The 18,138-nt window shown below is 42.0% G+C and overlaps 1 protein-coding gene across 1 annotated transcript in view; it reads left to right on the top strand.

Annotated features, from left to right (window-relative positions):
• LOC139551667 (bMERB domain-containing protein 1-like) overlaps positions 1–18,138 on the top strand; it is a 35,513-nt gene that overhangs the window by 14,507 nt on the left and 2,868 nt on the right. The window lies entirely within an intron of this gene.

The raw sequence follows: 18,138 nt of genomic DNA on the forward strand, positions 1-18,138 counted from the left end.
TATAATGCCACGGAATTCTAAGGAAATCTTGTCTGCTAAATTAACTAGTTTAGCCTACACCCATTTGGCATAGCCACATCAGGACCTAACATAAGGACAACTCAGAGTATGCTATTCTGTTCTTCTGAACTAGACTACATTATCTTCATATCATGCTTTTTTAGACCTGTCTAAAATAAATAATGGATTTATTGTGAAGGTGTAGGCTATATTACATGTATTTATTTTACTTTTTAAAATGTAGATGTTCCAAAGGTCTGCATCAGTGGCTTGTAGGCTATGTGTGGAAGCCAGAAGATGTGTTTATGTTAATTAACGGTTAATTACAGTGAGACCGACAGTTATTTGCTTGACAATCACTGGCTGATGAAATTTCGTGACCGCCACAGCCCTAGAGAGAGGGAAGTCTTTTCGCTGGAAGTGTGGGAGGAGGAAATAGCCAAGAAGGAGGACACTGAAGAAGAAGAAGGAATAGGGAGGTTGCTGGGGGTCTGTGCAGGGACCTTTGTGTGTGGGTGGGAGGAAGATACAATTGTTTTTTTGGTATTTTATCTGGATTCCCATTAGCTGTTGCAAAAGCAGCAGCTACTCTTCCAGGGGTCCACACAAAACATGAAACATGACATAATACAGAACATTAATAGACAAGAATAGCTCAAGGACAGAACTACATAAATGTAAAATATGCCGCGAGGCGTTGCTTTATCTGTTTTTTGAAACCAGGTTTTCTGTTCATTTGAGCAATATGAGATGGAAGGGATTGGCTCTATATAATACTGTACGCTTTCATGAATTTGTTCTGGACTTGGGGACTGTGAAAATACCACTGGTGGCATGTCTGGTGGGGTAAGTGTGTGTGTCAGAGCTGTGTGTAAGTTTACTATGCAAACAATTAGGAATTTTCAACACATGAATGTTTCTTATAAAAAGAGGAAATGATGCAGTCAGTATTTCCTCATCTTTACAACCATTGAATCTACATGTTTTGACAATGTAGATTGTCAAACGCCATTCATTACCATATTCAGAAGAGGTCTAGAGCTTAGGGAATGATTTGTACCAAATACAATGCTCTTAGTTTTAGAGATGTTCAGGACCAGTTTATTACCGGCCACCCATTCCAAAATTGACTGCAACTCCTTGTTAAGGGTTTTAGTAACTTCATTAGCTGTGGTTGCTGACACTAGAGGTTGCTAGTGGTTGCTGACACTAGAGGTTGCTAGTGGTTGCTGACACTAGAGGTTGCTAGTGGTTGCTGACACTAGAGGTTGCTAGTGGTTGCTGACACTAGAGGTTGCTAGTGGTTACTGACACTAGAGGTTGCTAGTGGTTACTGACACTAGAGGTTGCTAGTGGTTGCTGACACTAGAGGTTGCTAGTGGTTGCTGACACTAGAGGTTGCTAGTGGTTGCTGACACTAGAGGTTGCTAGTGGTTGCTGACACTAGAGGTTGCTAGTGGTTACTGACACTAGAGGTTGCTAGTGGTTACTGACACTAGAGGTTGCTAGTGGTTACTGACACTAGAGGTTGCTAGTGGTTGCTGACACTAGAGGTTGCTAGTGGTTACTGACACTAGAGGTTGCTAGTGGTTACTGACACTAGAGGTTGCTAGTGGTTACTGACACTAGAGGTTGCTAGTGGTTGCTGACACTAGAGGTTGCTAGTGGTTGCTGACACTAGAGGTTGCTAGTGGTTACTGACACTAGAGGTTGCTAGTGGTTGCTGACACTAGAGGTTGCTAGTGGTTACTGACACTAGAGGTTGCTAGTGGTTGCTGACACTAGAGGTTGCTAGTGGTTGCTGACACTTGATATTAGAGAGGCTACTATTAAAGAAAATGAGTCTGATCTTCCTCTAAGTCACAACAATAGAGAAACAGTCTGCTTAAACTAATAACACACAAATGATTTATTGAGTACATCATTTAAACATTCACAGTGTAGGTTGAAAAAAGTATGTGAAGCCCTAGGAGTGGCCGTCCTGCAAAGATGACTGCAAGAGCACAGTACAGAATGCTCAATGAGGTTAAGAAGAATCCTTGAGTGTTAGCTAAAGACTTACAGAAATCACTGGAACATGCTAACATCTCTGTTGACGAGTCTACGATACGTAAAACACTAAACAAGAATGGTGTTCATGGGAGGACACCACGGAAGAAGCCACTGCTGTCCAAAAAAACATTGCTACACGTCTGAAGTTCGCAAAATAGCTCCTGGATGTACCACAGCGCTACTGGCAATATATTCTGTGGACAGATGAAACTAAAGTTGAGTTGTTTGGAAGGAACACACAACACTATGTGTGGAGAAAAAAAGACACAGCACACCAACATCAAAACCTCATCCCAACTGTAAAATATGGTGGAGGGAGCGTCATGGTTTGGGGCTGCTTTGCTGCCTCAGGGCTTGGACAGCTTGCTATCATCAATGGAAAAATGAATTCCCAAGTGTATCAAGATATTTTCCAGGATAATGTAAGGATATCTGTCCTCCAATTGAAGCTCAACAGAAGTTGGGTGATGCAACAGGACAACGACCCAAAACACAGAAGTAAATCAACAACAGAATGGCTTCAACAGAAGAAAATACGACTTCTGGTGTGGCCCAGTCAGAGTCCTGACCTCAACCCGATTGAGATGCTGTGGCATGACCAAGAATATTGCTGAATTGAAATAGTTTTGTGAAGAGGAATGGTCCAAAATTCCTCCTGCCTGTTGTGCAGGTATGATACTCAACTACAGAAAACGATTAGTCCAAAGGAGGGTCAACCAGTTATTAAATCTGAGGGTTCACATACTTTTCCCACCCTGGACTGTGAATGTTTACACGGTGTGTTCAATAAAGACATGAAAACGTATAATTGTTTGGGTGTTATTAGTTTAAGCAGACTGTGTTTGTATATTGTTGTGATTTAGATGAAGATCAGATCATATGTTATGGCCAATTTATGCAGAAATCCAGGGTATTCCAAAGGGTTCACATACTTTTTCTTGCCACTGTATATATATATATATATAACAACACCTCCCCCATAAGCATTCCTGTCTCTTCTATAGATGTTATATCCTTGTATTGCTACTGCTGTATCATCAAAATAATTATCTAAGTGAGTTTCAGAAATGGCTAATATATGAATGTTATCTGATGTTAGCAAGTTATTGATTTCATGATGTCATGCCCTGACCGTAGAGATCTTTTTATTCTCTATGTTTGGTTGGTCAGGGTGTGACTCGGGTGGGAAACTCTATGTTCTTTGTTTCTATGACCGGGTATGGTTCTCAATCAGGGACAGCTGTCTATCGTTGTCTCTGATTGGAAATTATACTTAGGCAGCCTTTTTTCCTTTGATGTTTGTGGGTAGTTGTCTTTGTTAGTGGCCTGTATAGTCCTAGTAAGCTTCACGTTCGTATTTGGTGTTTCTTGTTTTGTTGGCGACATTTATAATAAAGAAAAATGTACGCTCACCACGCTGCACCTTGGTCCGGTCATTTCCACGATGGCGGCGATCGTGACACATGAACCTTATTTCTAAGGCTACCTCTATTAATATGGGCTATTTTCAGCACTTTCCTGGGTAGCTTCTCAGAGATAGACATAATATGGAAAATAACAAACAAAGCAAGAGAGCAAAAAATAAAACATTCAGCAGTCCATTAATCAGTTTCTGAGTGTAAGTGTGTGTGTGTGTGTGCTGCAGGGTTGAAGCTACGAACCCATAGCCTTGGCTCTCTCATCCCTTCCAGGCTTTTGGGTCAGGGTTAAACTCAACACAGGGACACATATGTGTGTTCACAGTTATGTACACTGTTAGAAGAGACAAGGTGATCCAATAGAGAAGAATGGAAGGAGAGGAATCCAGGAATGTCTATACACAGGCATGTTTATACTGCATTTTTACTGGTGCTACACCATCATCATAACCCAATTAACCCACCATCATCATAACCCAATTAACCCACCATCATCATAACCCAATAGAATGCACTATAGTGACATCGCCTTCCTTACTGTGACACAAAGACAGGGAAAGAGCTGTGATTCATTTCATACACAGTAATCTAATCAGACTAGGCCTTAATGAGTATGACTGAGCATATAAAGTGTAAGTAGTTAGTATAATAATGCCTGTATGTTGCCAATTCAGGAACATGAGTAGCATCTTATATCCGTGATCAAATCAAGTTTATAGAAAACCCATTCAACACACCACTCATAACAATAATAACAAAGAATAGAAGCAAAGTTGCCTCAACGATTTCATTATAATAGAATAGAAGGGAGTATAATCTGTTTAAATAGAATAGTGTGGTTCCTCTCAGGTCATACATCATCTGTATTCTACACCTTGCCCACCGCAGGTCCCTATTCATCCCATCTGACAGGTAGAGAGGTAGATGAGGTAGAGAGGTGAGGCTCTCAGTTAGCTGACAGTGATGGATGTCTAGGCTCAGCAACCCAACTGTAATGCTGTGAAACTGGGTTAGCAGAGGGCTACAGTTGTCCTACAGACAGGGGGAACCATAAGAACAGTGTCCTGCCATTCGCTTTGTCTTAGATGAAGAATAGAGTAGCATGGGTTCAAACTATAAACTGTACAAGTCAAGATTCAGCTTCATCTAGGCAACCTGTAAACCCGACAATGAACTGTTTACTGCATGTAATATAACAATACATAATATATGCTGTTTAGCAGATGCTTTTATAAACCTTTGGACTTTGTCCCTCTCAGCTGTAGTGAAAAACAACTTTCCCTATAATCTTCCCTATTGATAATGATACTAAACTGACCTTCTCCCTCAGTAGCTAGTGATGTTACTAGGACGGGAACTCGGAAATCTCTGACTTCAGACTTCAGTGGTTCAAGACAACCAGGGAACTTTGAAAAAACGAGATCCGACTTGGATCCAACTTTCCGACCTGAAGACCACAGGACGTCATGATTTGACCTCGTTTTTTTCAGCGTTCCCAGTTGTCTTGAAAGCACCGTTACTCATTAGCTAGTGCTGTCCGTTCTTAATGACGTCACTAGGCTGACCCCTCACTCAGTAGCTAGTGCTGTCCCTTCTTAATGATGTCACCTGGCTGACCCCTCGCTCAGTAGCCATGTCCACAACATTCTAATTATACCGCTGCCACTGAGCCCTGAATTAACAATGATGTAGCTTACTAATGATGACACTGTAGCTGACCCCCTCACTCAGCAGTGATGTTCTGCTCTATCTACACTACAGTATGAATAATGTTCTGCTCTACAGTACGTCACTACACTGACCTATGAGTCATCACTTCCTCAGAATGGAAATGTGTCATGTGGCAGGAGACCAGAACTCACTATGGTCTGATGTCTCATCCTCCTAGTCATGGATGATGTACCCTGTCTGTCTGACACCCCTCTCCATTCTCTAGAGCAGGGGTGGGCAATTCCAGTCCTTGAGGGCCTGATTGGTGTCACAGTTTGCCCCAGCCCCAGCTAACACCTGATTCCAATAATCACCTAATCATGATCTTCAGTTTAGAATGCAATTTGATTAATCAGTTGTGTTTGCTAGGGATGTAGAAAAAGTGTGACACCAATCAGGCCCTCGAGGACTGGAGTTGCCCACCCCTGCTCTAGAGGAATGTTAGTATTTTGACCAGTGGTTGACAATGTGTGGCATGTAAGGAAATTACTATGTGTCTGCGTTTATATTCAGTCTGCTTCAGCCTTTACCCAGGCTGCTTTGAGTTAACCTACCAGGATAGGGGTCAGAGGTCAACCTGATGTATCCTCGGTGATTGGCACTTTGAGACCCGTAGTTTCCATGGTGATTGGCACGTTGAGATCTGTGTTTACCATGGTTTCACACTTCTGGGATTTCCCCCCATCCTGTGTGTTTCAGCGTTGGGATGACGTCATGATTGGCCTGTGAAGGAGGATCAGATCAGTGATTGGCAGATTGCACAGCGATCTGAAAACAAGGCTTCAGCATCAGCACCTCCATCATATAATGGGACCTAATGACTGGAACATGGGGTATAAACTAGACTGGGACAGGCAGCAAGGCTCCTACATGTTACTGTTATGGATTTATGACCCTCTGTCAATGGATAAATTGGCTGCTGGTTGAGAGCACATATATACCTGCCTGGGCCCTTATTCACAAAGCGTCTCAGAGTGCTGATCTAGGATCAGGTCCCCTCTGTCCATGTAATGTTACTCATTATGAGCTAAAACACTAAACTGATCCTAGATCGGCACTCCTACTCTGAGACGCTTTGTGGATACGGGCCAGGGTCACTTTACTTCCTAGTGTGTTCCTACGTAGGTTCAGGATCGTAACTAAAACAACGTTGATGTGTTCACAAGGAGAGAAATAACTGTCTATGAGACATTTTTCTTGCAATCTACCTTTACAAGTTCTTCAGCCAATTCTTAAAATATTAGCTTCTTGTACATCTCTCTTTATTTAGACTTAGTATTTTCTTAAGAAGCAGTCTCTTGGCTGGCTGTATTGGTGAAGATCAAAGTAGGTCTCTGTAGTAATTAAAATAAAATACACTTTTTGGCTTGGGTGTCTAATGGCTTGGGTGTAAAAGCTGTTAAGAAGCCTTTTGGACCTAGACTTGGCACTCCGGTAGCAGAGAGAACAGTCTATGACTAGGGTGGCTGGAGTCTTTGACAATTTTTAGGGCCTTCCTCTGACACCGGCCTGGCATAGAGGTCCTGGATGGCAGGAAGTTTGGCCCCAGTGATGTACTGGGCCGTACGCACTACTCTCGGGGGCCGAGCAGTTGCCATACCAGGCAGTGATGCAACCAGTCAGAATGCTCTCGATGGTGCAGCTGTAGAACCCTTTGAGTCTCCTGAGGGGGAATAGGTTTTGTCGTGCCCTCTTCACGACTGTCTTAGTGTGTTTGGACCATGATAGTTTGTTGGTGATGTGGACACCAAGGAACTTGAAGCTCTCAACCTGCTCCACTACAGCCCCGTTGATGAGAATGGGCGTGTGCTCGGTCCTCCTTTTCCTGTAGGCCACAATCATCTCCTTTGTCTTGATCACGTTGAGGGATAGATTGTTGTCTTGGCACCACACGGCCAGGTCTCTGACCTCCTCCCTATAGGCTGTCTCATTGTTGTCGGTGATCAGGCGTACCACTGTTGTGTCATTGGCAAACTTGATGATGGTGTTGGAGTCGTGGCTGGCCATGCAGTCATGAGTGAACAGGGAGTACAGGAGGGGACTGAGCACGCACCCCTGAGGGGCCCCTGTGTTGAGGATCAGCGTGGCGGATGTGTTGTTACCTACCCAAACTACCTGGGGGCGGCCCTGTCAGGAAGTCCAGGATCCAGTTGCAGAGGGAGGTGTTTAGCCCCAGGGTCCTTAGCTTAGTGATGAGCTTTGAGGGCGCTATGGTGTTGAACGCTGAGCTTTAGTCAATGAATAGCATCCTCACATAGGTATTCCTTTGTCCAGGTGTGAAAGGGCAGTGTGGAATGCAATAGAGATTGCATCATCTGTGGATCTGTTGGGGCGGTATGCAAATTGGAATGGGTCTAGTGTTTCTGGGATAATGGTGTTGATGTGAGCCATGACCAGCCTTTCAAAGCACTTCATTGCTACAGACGTGAGTGCTATGGGCCGGTAGTCATTTAGGCAGGTTACCTTAGTGTTCTTGGGCACATGGACTATGGTGTTCTGCTTGAAACTGGTTGGTATTGTAGACTCAGTCAGGGAAAGGTTGAAAATGTCAGTGAAGACTCTTGCCAGTTGGTCAGCGCATGCTCGGAGTACACGTCCAGGTAATTCGTCTGGCACTGCGGCCTTGTGGATGTTGACCTGTTTAAAGGTCTTACTCACATCGGCTACGGAGAGCTTGATCACACAGTCGTCCGGAACAGCTGATGCTCTCATGCATGTTTCAGTGTTACTTGCCTCGAAGCGAGCATAGAAGTAATTTAGCTCGTCTGGTAGGCTCGTGTCTTTGGGCAGCTAGTAGCCCAGCCACATCCGACGAGCGTCAGAGCCGGTGTAGTATGATTTAATCTTAGTCCTTTATTGACACTTTGCCTGCTTGATGGTTCGTCGAAGGGCATAGCGGTATTTCTTATAAGCTTCCGTGGTTAGAGTCCCGCTCCTTGAAAGCGGCAGCGCTACCCTTTAGCTCAGTGCAGATATTGCCTGTAATCCATGGCTTCTGGTTGGGGTATGTACAGTGGGGAGAACAAGTATTTGATACACTGCCGATTTTGCAGGTTTTCCTACTTACAAAGCATGTAGAGGTCTGTAATTTTTATCATAGGTACACTTCAACTGTGAGAGACGGAATCTAAAACAAAAATCCAGAAAATCACATTGTATGATTTTTAAATAATTAATTTGCATTTTATTGCATGACATAAGTATTTGATCACCTACCAACCAGTAAGAATTCCGGCTCTCACAGACCTGTTAGTTTTTCTTTAAGAAGCCCTCCTGTTCTCCACTCATTACCTGTATTAACTGCACCTGTTTGAACTCGTTACCTGTATAAAAGACACCTGTCCACACACAATCAAACAGATTCCAACCTCTCCACAATGGCCAAGACCAGAGAGCTGTGTAAGGACATCAGGGATAAAATTGTAGACCTGCACAAGGCTGGGATGGGCTACAGGACAATAGGCAAGCAGCTTGGTGAGAAGGAAACAACTGTTGGCGCAATTATTAGAAAATGGAAGAAGTTCAAGATGACGGTCAATCACCCTCGGTCTGGGGCTCCATGCAAGATTTCACCTCGTGGGGCATCAATGATCATGAGGAAGGTGAGGGATCAGCCCAGAACTACACGGCAGGACCTGGTCAATGACCTGAAGAGAGCTGGGACCACAGTCTCAAAGAAAACCATTAGTAACACACTACGCCGTCATGGATTAAAATCCTGCAGCGCACGCAAGATCCCCCTGCTTAAGCCAGTGCATGTCCAGGCCTGTCTGAAGTTTGCCAATGACCATCTGGATGATCCAGAGGAGGAATGGGAGAAGGTCATGTGGTCTGATGAGACAAAAATAGAGCTTTTTGGTCTAACTCCACTCGCCGTGTTTGGAGGAAGAAGAAGTATGAGTACAACCCCAAGAACACCATCCCAACCGTGAAGCATGGAGGTGGAAACATCATTCTTTGGGGATGCTTTTCTGCAAAGGGGACAGGACGACTGCACCGTATTGAGGGGAGGATGGATGGGGCCATGTATCGCGAGATCTTGGCCAACAACCTCCTTCCCTCAGTAAGAGCATTGAAGATGGGTCGTGGCTGGGTCTTCCAGCATGACAACGACACGAAGCACACAGCCATGGCAACTAAGGAGTGGCTCCGTAAGAAGCATCTCAAGGTCCTGGAGTGGCCTAGCCAGTCTCCAGACCTGAACCCAATAGAAAATCTTTGGAGGGAGCTGAAAGTCCGTATTGCCCAGCGACAGCCCCGAAACCTGAAGGATCTGGAGAAGATCTGTAGGGAGGAGTGGGCCAAAATCCCTGCTGCAGTGTGTGCAAACCTAGTCAAGAACTACAGGAAACGTATGATCTCTGTAATTGCAAACAAAGGTTTCTGTACCAAATATTAAGTTCTGCTTTTCTGATGTATCAAATACTTATGTCATGCAATAAAATGCAAATTAATTACTTAAAAATCATACAATGTGATTTTCTGGATTTTCGTTTTAGATTCCGTCTCTCATAGTTGAAGTGTACCTATGATAAAAATTACAGACCTCTACATGCTTTGTAAGTAGGAAAACCTGCAAAATCGGCAGTGTATCAAATACTTGTTCTCCCCACTGTACGTACGGTCACTGTGGGGACGATGTCATCGATGCACTTATTGATGAAGCCAGTGACTGATGTGGCATACTCCTCAATGCCATGGGAAAAATCCCAGAACATATTCCAGTCTGTGCTAGCAAAACAGTCCTGTAGCTTACCATCTGCTTCATCTGACCACTTTCTTATTGACCGAGTCACTGGTGCTTCCTGCTTTAGTTTTTACATGTAAGCAGGAATCAGGAGGATAGAATTATGGTCAGATTTTCCAAATGGAGGGCGAGGGAGATTTTTGTACGCGTCTCTGTGTGTGGAGTAAAGGTGGTCAAGAGGTTTTTCCCTCTGGTTGCACATTTAACATGCTGGTAGAAATTAGGTCAAATGGATTTAAGTTTCCCTGCATTAAAGTCCCCGGACCACTAGGAGCGCCGGGTCTGGATGAGCATTTTCCTGTTTGCTTGTGGCCGTATACGGATCATTGAGTGCGGTCTTAGTGCCAGCATCGGTTTGTGGTGGTAAATAGATAGCTACGAAGAATATAGATGAAAACTCTCTTGGTAAATAGGCGAGCAAAACCTTGAGACTTCCTTAGATTTCGTGCACCAGCTGTTGTTTACAAATATACTTAAAACCTCACCCCTTTTCTTACCAGAGGCCGCTGTTCTATCCTGCTGAAAAAGCGTAAAACCCGCCAGCTGTATGTTATTCATGTCGTCATAATAGCCACGACTCAGTGAAACATAAGATATTACAGTTTTTAATGTCCCGTTGGTAGGATCTTATTTTCCAATGATTGCACGTTGGCCAATAGAACAGATGGCAGTTGGGGGTTTACTCACTCACCTACGAATTCCCAGAAGGCACACCGACCTCCGCCTCCTTTTTCTCCGTCTTTTCTTTTTTCTCTGTCTTTTCTTCACACAAATGACTGGTTTGGGCCTGCTGCCGAGAAAGCAGTATATCCTTTGCGTCGGACTCATTAAAGGAAAAAGCTTCTTCCAGTTCGAGGTGAGTAATCACTGAAAAATAAGTTACAAACAACTTTTGAAAAAAAAATATATATACTGTATATATTTCACCTTTATTTAACCAGGTAGGCTAGTTGAGAACAAGTTCTCATTTGCAACTGCGACCTGGCCAAGATAAAGCAAAGCAGTTCGACACATACAACAACACAGAGTTACACATGGAACAAAAAAACATACAGTCAATAATACAGTAGAAAAAGTATATTTACAGTATGTGCAAATGAGGTAGGATTAGGGAGGTAAGGCAATAAATAGGCCATGGTGGCGAAGTAATTACAATATAGCAATTAAACACTGGAATGGTAGATGTGCAGAACATGAATGTGCAAGTAGAGATACTTGGGTGCAAAGGAGCATGATAAATAAATAAATACAGTATGGGGATGAGGTAGTTGGATGGGATATTTACAGATGAGCTATGTACAGGTGCAGTGATCTGTGAGCTGCTCTGACAGCTGGTGCTTAAAGCTAGTGAGGGAGATATGAGTCTCCAGCTTCAGTGATTTTTGCAGTTCGTTCCAGTCAATGTCTCTTATCGAGGGCGGATATGATATCGTTTAGGACCTTGAGCGTGGCTGAGGTGCACCCATGACCAGCTCTGAAACCAGATTGCATAGCGAAGAAGGTAAGGTGGGATTCAAAATGCTCGGTAATCTGTTTGTTAACTTGGCTTTCGAAGACCTTAGAAAGGCAGGGTAGGATAGATATAGGTCTGTAGCAGTTTGGATCTAGAGTGTCTCCCCCTTGGAAGAGGGGGATGACCGCGGGCAGCTTTCCAATCTTTGGGAATCTCAGACGATACGAAAGAGAGGTTGAACAGGCTAGTAATAGGGGTTGTAACAATTTCGGCAGATAATTTTAGAAAGAGAGGGTTCAGATTGTCTAGCCCAGCTGATTTGTAGGGGTCCAAATTTTTCAGCTCTTTCAGAACATCAGCTATCTGGATTTGGATGAAGGAGAAATGGGGAAGGCTTTGGCGAGTTGCTGTGGGGGTGGATGGCTGTTGATCAGGGTAGGGGTAGCCAGGTGGAAAGCATGGCCAGCTGTAGAAAAATGCTTATTGAAATTCTCAATTATAGTGGATTTATCGGTGATGACAGTGTTTCCTAGTCTCAGTGCAGCTGGGAGGAGGTGCTCTTATTCTCAATTGACTTTACAGTGTCCCAGAACTTTTTTGAGTTTGTGCAACAGGATGCAAATTTCTGCATGAAAAAACTAGCCTTAGCTTAGCTATAAATGATTAAAATAGCACAGTTGGTTAGGAGCACGTAAAATATCAGCCATCCTCTCCTGCATCATTCTACAGGTGTGTAAGTAAGTGCATGTGTAAACACTGATACCCTGCTAACAGCCAGTAAGAGAACTGAATATCTGGTGGTTTCCTCTTTTCTGTCTTCCTCCCGGCAGCGGCACTACTTATTTGTTCTCTTCTGACGAGGACCTGGATGTTTGTCTAACCCAGCCTTTTTTAAATGACCTGTTAATGGTGGGTCACGACGTGTCAGAGTAAATGTATAATTATTTCATTCATTACTGGAACTGATTTTGCCAAATGCAACTGCACTCTCTGTTCAGTGCGCTCTCTGCTTAGCAGCTGTGTCTCTGCTCAATTTGCCAGCTGCGCGAGTGGGAGGGAGATGCCTTGTGCTTTGTTTACGAGATCTTTTTTTCTGCAGTTTTATTGAAGATCACTCCGCGACCCACACGCTGCAGGGTTGTGGTTCAGCAGCAGATGATGCGCTGTCAGCCACTGACTTGCCATTCTCACTCGCTTGGTTTCATACAAACTTTGAGAAATAACGAGATGCGCCCACAATGTGTTTTGTGCAAGGAAGTGCTTAGTAATGAGTAGCTCAAAACGAACAAATGAAAACGACACGTCCTGATCAAACATTCACAGCATGACGGTAAACCCAGGTAGTTATTTCAGAACACCTACAAAAGTGGTTATGAACAACATCAATTGCCCAAAGTTTAATTATTGCCTTAGCAAGTTTATCCGAACTTAAATGATCATCAAAGGGCATCCGTGCAGTCACTCCACGTTTGTTGAAGTCAGTTCAATTGACGCAACCCGTTTGGCAGCAAAGGCTTCTCAAAGGATAAATAGGAACATAATTACAACAACTAAGGAGATGAAGGATCCGATTGAAGAAACAGTATTTCACTGAACAGACTTCTCTCGTGGATAAGAGGACTCTAACCTCTGTGTTTAGAATCACAATCTAATTCTGTGGTTAAAATATATCTGCAGAAACATCAGTCTCATTTGAGCTCTGGTTTGAGGATCAGGAGAATGATGGGAATACGGTGCAAGGTGATACGTAGGTGTACACGGGTGTGGGTGGGTTCATACTTCACCATTCTTCAGGGTATTGAATACTACGAAGCTCAATTTACAATTTCTGACAGGGTATAACGTTACGGCTCCACTTTTTTTGTCGGGGCACAGTGCTTCGACAGTGGAAAAGTAAGTCAGCTAGCGTTGCCCGAGGTAAAGACAGTTTCAGGTTGGATATTCGCCTGTAGTTTTCCTTACGTCCACCAACAGCAGTTAGGGACCGTCAACATAGTGACAAATCAAATTTAAAAAATTTCAATAGCTCTTTAACCATTACTCCTAACACTTTTAAAACTGGTTGTAGCTAACGCGATGGCATAGACACACATTGCACACCCTTTAGTTTGTCCATTTTCATCTCACATGGTTTTACATGCATTTTTCAAAATGTAAAATATCAATAGCTCCGTGGTCATGTGATCTAGTGACTTCAAACAAGGTTCAGAATGTCCACTCAGTGCCCCTACACATTGCACACCCTTTAGTTTGTCCATTTTTATCTCACATCGTTTTACATACATTTTTCCAAATGTAACATTTCAATAGCTCCTTGGTCATGTGACCTAATGTCCGCTGACTACCCTTCTATATTACACACTCTTGTTTGTGTACTGTAAAATCACACGGTGTAACGTGCATTTTTCATAGTTTCAAATTTGCAATAGCTCCTTAGTCTTGTCAATTACACACCTAAGAAGCATGCAGTGGATATACACCCATATTGCATAACCTCTGGTCATGTGTCTTCTATATTGTTGCACATTAATATTAGTTTGACAATTAGGGGGTTCAGTCCAGTGTTGTGTTTACCCTTATCTTTAATATTTATCTACAATAATTGGTAGTTCTAAGTACTTATTTTCCCAGTTTTTTTATTTTTCCACAGTATTTAAAAGCGGAACACAATAGGAGAGAGACAGATAATATCTCCTTTCGTCGTTAATATCAACCATAAAGGAAAATTGCAAAGTACGATAGTCATGCTATTAATTGTCCAAAGCAGGGATGAAGAGTGAGCTAGTGAGGTAGACTGCAGTGGGTTTGCTGGTCAATACATATACTTAACATGTAACCACAGTAATGGTGGCCAGTAAATCAATGAATAAAAATGTAATATTGACAAATTAAACAGAAATTGTAGACCTTTAATCTTTTCCAACATGTCAACAGACACTTAACTTCAATTAAGTATGAAACATTTCACAGTGTTAACTTTTTCTTTATCCCTGGTTGATGTACATTCAGAGCCTCTTCAGTGTGGATGGGGTATAGCATACATTTTCAACAACAAAGACTGCACTTTCAGTTTGTGTTCTTTACTCTGTTGAACTCGTTTGTCTTCATTCCTAGTTACAGCACATGGAACCACCCTTGGCATGCAAAACATTCAATCAAAACAAAACAAAGCGTAACACGTTATAAATAATATCAAATATCAATACAGTATGACGAATGACGAATTAGCCATCCATTGTGTTATATCATAAATTGTCTTACATGCCGTCACTGTTGTCAAAAGATTATAAACATGTTAAATAAAGTTACTAACCCAGTCAGTCTTTGGGCCACATCCAGGTTCTTTATCGCATAAAAATAAAGAATTTACATTTACTTTGAATGAAATGTCATTACATACCAGACATTTTTAGTAAATCCTCAGCCATTTCTTTTCGCAGTTGCTCCATGTGGTTTTGAAGGTTCCATATCAATTTGGGAGGGGATGTTGGGAAAGTTCTGTGCAACTTCCTTGGCCATCTACACCAAAAAATAAAATAGAGTTTTTGACCTAATTGTCACATAACAGCTAACCATTCATTATTGAAAATATAACTATCAAACCTGCATTACAAAGACCCAACAGCTGAAGGTGTCCTGCTGCATGGTGTGAGTTATTTCCCCTCCTTTCCACTTTATGTCCGCCCAGTTGTCTTTTCCATGGCAGTATCTTCTCAATTTGAAGTATTCTCTGTTTTATGTAAACATAATGGAATTATGATTAGTTATAGGCAAATAAATACACAAGCCAAATTTGTATGCTGTTTTCCTTATTACTATAATCTAGTAGTAATTTATTAGTAGAGGTAATTTCCTTTATGCCCCATTATACACACAGAATAAATTATAGGCACTGAACCATTTAGAGGAGAATAATAAAAGTAGCATATAGGATCCAACCCTATCACAGAGTGAATAAATGTAGAGCGTTTGTAGATTTTAAGAAAAAAATATTAAGTGACAGTTTCATCAGTACGTGCTTAAAGAAAGTCATATCACAAAGATCACAGATGACAGTGCTGTCACGCCCTGGCCATAGAGAGGCTTTTATTCTCTATTTTGGTTAGGCCAGGGTGTGACTAGGGTGGGCATTCTAGTTTCTTAATTTCTATGTTTTCTATTTCTTTGTGTTTGGCCGGGTGTGGTTCTCAATCAGAGGCAGCTGTCTATCGTTGTCTCTGATTGAGAACCATACTTAGGTAGCTTTTTTTTCCACCTGTCTTTGTGGGAAGTTTACTTTGTTTAGGGCACATTGCCTTTAGCTTCACGGTTTGTTTTTGTAGTGTTTATTGTTTTGTTCGGTGTCATTTTTATTAAATAATACTTTGTTTACTCTCCCTAACTAATTCAACTAGGAATACAAAATGCTGCTCACATTTCCACATGTTTATTAGCTTTGGAAAGCTAATTAATGTCTAAAGCGTGAAAATAAGACCTGTGCAATATTGTGGCCAATTTTTCCAACATCATGACAATTATTTGGAGTCTGTGGCTCAAGTGGTTTGAAAGCTATTGAGTTTTGAAAGCGCGAATATCCGTCGAATATCCTTCTTGAAACTGTCTTTACCTTGGTCTAGCGTTGTTGTCATTTTCTAACAGGTGATGATAAGCAGATATAAGGGAGTACTATCGCTCATAGCAGTAAATGTGAGTTTCTCTTTCAAACAATCCCCTTGTACACAGCTAATAGCTAGCTAACGTTAGCCAAAGCAAGTTAGTTAGCTACTGTACTTAGTGCAACCCTAAGTAACAGTACAGATGAAAATGAAAAATTATCAGACCTACTGTGTATCTTACTGTAGAAATTACTGTTGAAAAAAAGTATAGGTTGGAACTGTTGCTATTAAAATACAAGTAATAATTTCTATTCTGGAATGAACAGATTGAAGCAAGATACTTTTTGAGGCAAACACACTCACATAGTTCTGGGTTGCTCATCTACAGTACAGTAGGAAGCGTTCTCCTGCCTGGCTGAGAAAGCAGATGTTCTGATCCAGTTTGGCACCACATACCTATGCTAGTCAGGTTTCTCAACTCTGGCATTCTTAAAAAACAAGTACAGAAACAGACTCAATGCTGAGCATGACCTTAAGGTTGCACTGTCAAAAACTGAGCCCAGAATAGACATTCTTGATGAAAACTTCAACCAGCCACACACCTCTCATTAGGTGTGTGTGTGTGTGTGAGTGTGTGTGAGTGTGTGTGTGTGTGTGTGTGTGTGTGTGTGTGTGTGTGTGTGTGTGTGTGTGTGTGTGTGTGTGTGTGTGTGTGTGTGTGTGTGTGTGTGTGTGTGTGTGTGTGTGTGTGTGTGTGTGCGTGCGTGCGTGTTTGTTTTCTTGTCTACATCTGTGTGATATGATCAATTTATTCCAGTTCAGAATGAAAATGATTTATTGTATTTTAACACCAACCATTCCAACCTAGACAGATATGTAAGAGTGTTTTTAATGGGGAAAAATAAACATGAATCGCTATTTAGATGGGTATTTAATTTCATTGTCATTTGTTTTTGTCTATGTTGCATTTGTTTTAAACGTAAGTTCAATGAAATGTACCGATATGTACCTATAGTTGCATGTTTTCATGAACTTGGGTCCCAGGAAAACACAGAATTTCGAATTTGGGTCCCAGGCTGAAAAAGTTTAAGAATCCCTGGTCTAACCACATGGAGCAGAGCGCCTTGTCCTACTCCCTGTATTGCAATGCTTGGAAAGTGTTACATGGAGGGAGGGAGAGAGAGAGAGAGAGAGAGAGAGAGGGAGCGAGAGAATCCTTTCCTCATTCATTGGAGAAGAGAGGTTTTGGCACAGGGACTGTATGGAAGCTCGGCAGTGTTTTTTTTATATATGGATCTTGTTTTAAGCCTTTGATGACACTGTTTAGAATCTGAAATATCTAATAAGTCAGGCATTCTGTTTAAAGCTGTGCCAGTGGGTTCAGTATAATGTGGTGGGAGAGAGAAAGGCAGCTGAAAACAGGCTGGGGGGTGGGGACTTTCTACCATTGACATTAAATAACATCAGAGATGTGAGGCTGGCTGCTCAGAGGCAGTAATGGTATTTGATGTGGCGCTATAGAGAATATCAGAGAAGTCTTATGTCACACTGTCACGAGAATGTTGCTATCTCAATGGTTGAACTCAACTATCACTCAAGCTTTGACCAATTCCCAGAGGTTGTAAGGCTCTGGTTAATGAAGAATTAGACAAAGTCTCAGTCTGCAATAGATCAATACTTTATTCAGAGAGCGCTCTGTCTTCAAAATGAGAACACAATCTTTTTATAGCACACACACACACAAAATAACTCACATCAGTAGAAACTCCATCTCTCTTTAGGTGGGCTGTATTTTTCCAAAGTTCACATACATTGTTTATCACTCTTCTGCAACATGTTTCATCATCTTCTGCAAGCCTATCCATTTCTAACAGTTTTTCTCCTCCCTAGGGTGGGGAGGCCTCTTTCCAGTTATTAGTTTCACCGTTATCACAAGTCGACAGTTCAGTTTTCCTTGAATGTCTCAACTATACCCTGCTCATATTTGCGAAATAGTAACAATGGCCTAGTCTTTAAAAAGTCTAGTCACACTCATTATTGGATTATGACTCTAACACATTTCATACAATTATATGGTTTCAGGGTGGAATACTTTAGTCATTATCTTAAACATACAAATTATTCTATCACACACCTGAAAGAACTCTAACTCATGGAATGATT

Source organism: Salvelinus alpinus, chromosome 2 (assembly GCF_045679555.1).
Source record: "Salvelinus alpinus chromosome 2, SLU_Salpinus.1, whole genome shotgun sequence".
In the NCBI taxonomy this organism is placed as follows: domain Eukaryota; kingdom Metazoa; phylum Chordata; class Actinopteri; order Salmoniformes; family Salmonidae; genus Salvelinus; species Salvelinus alpinus.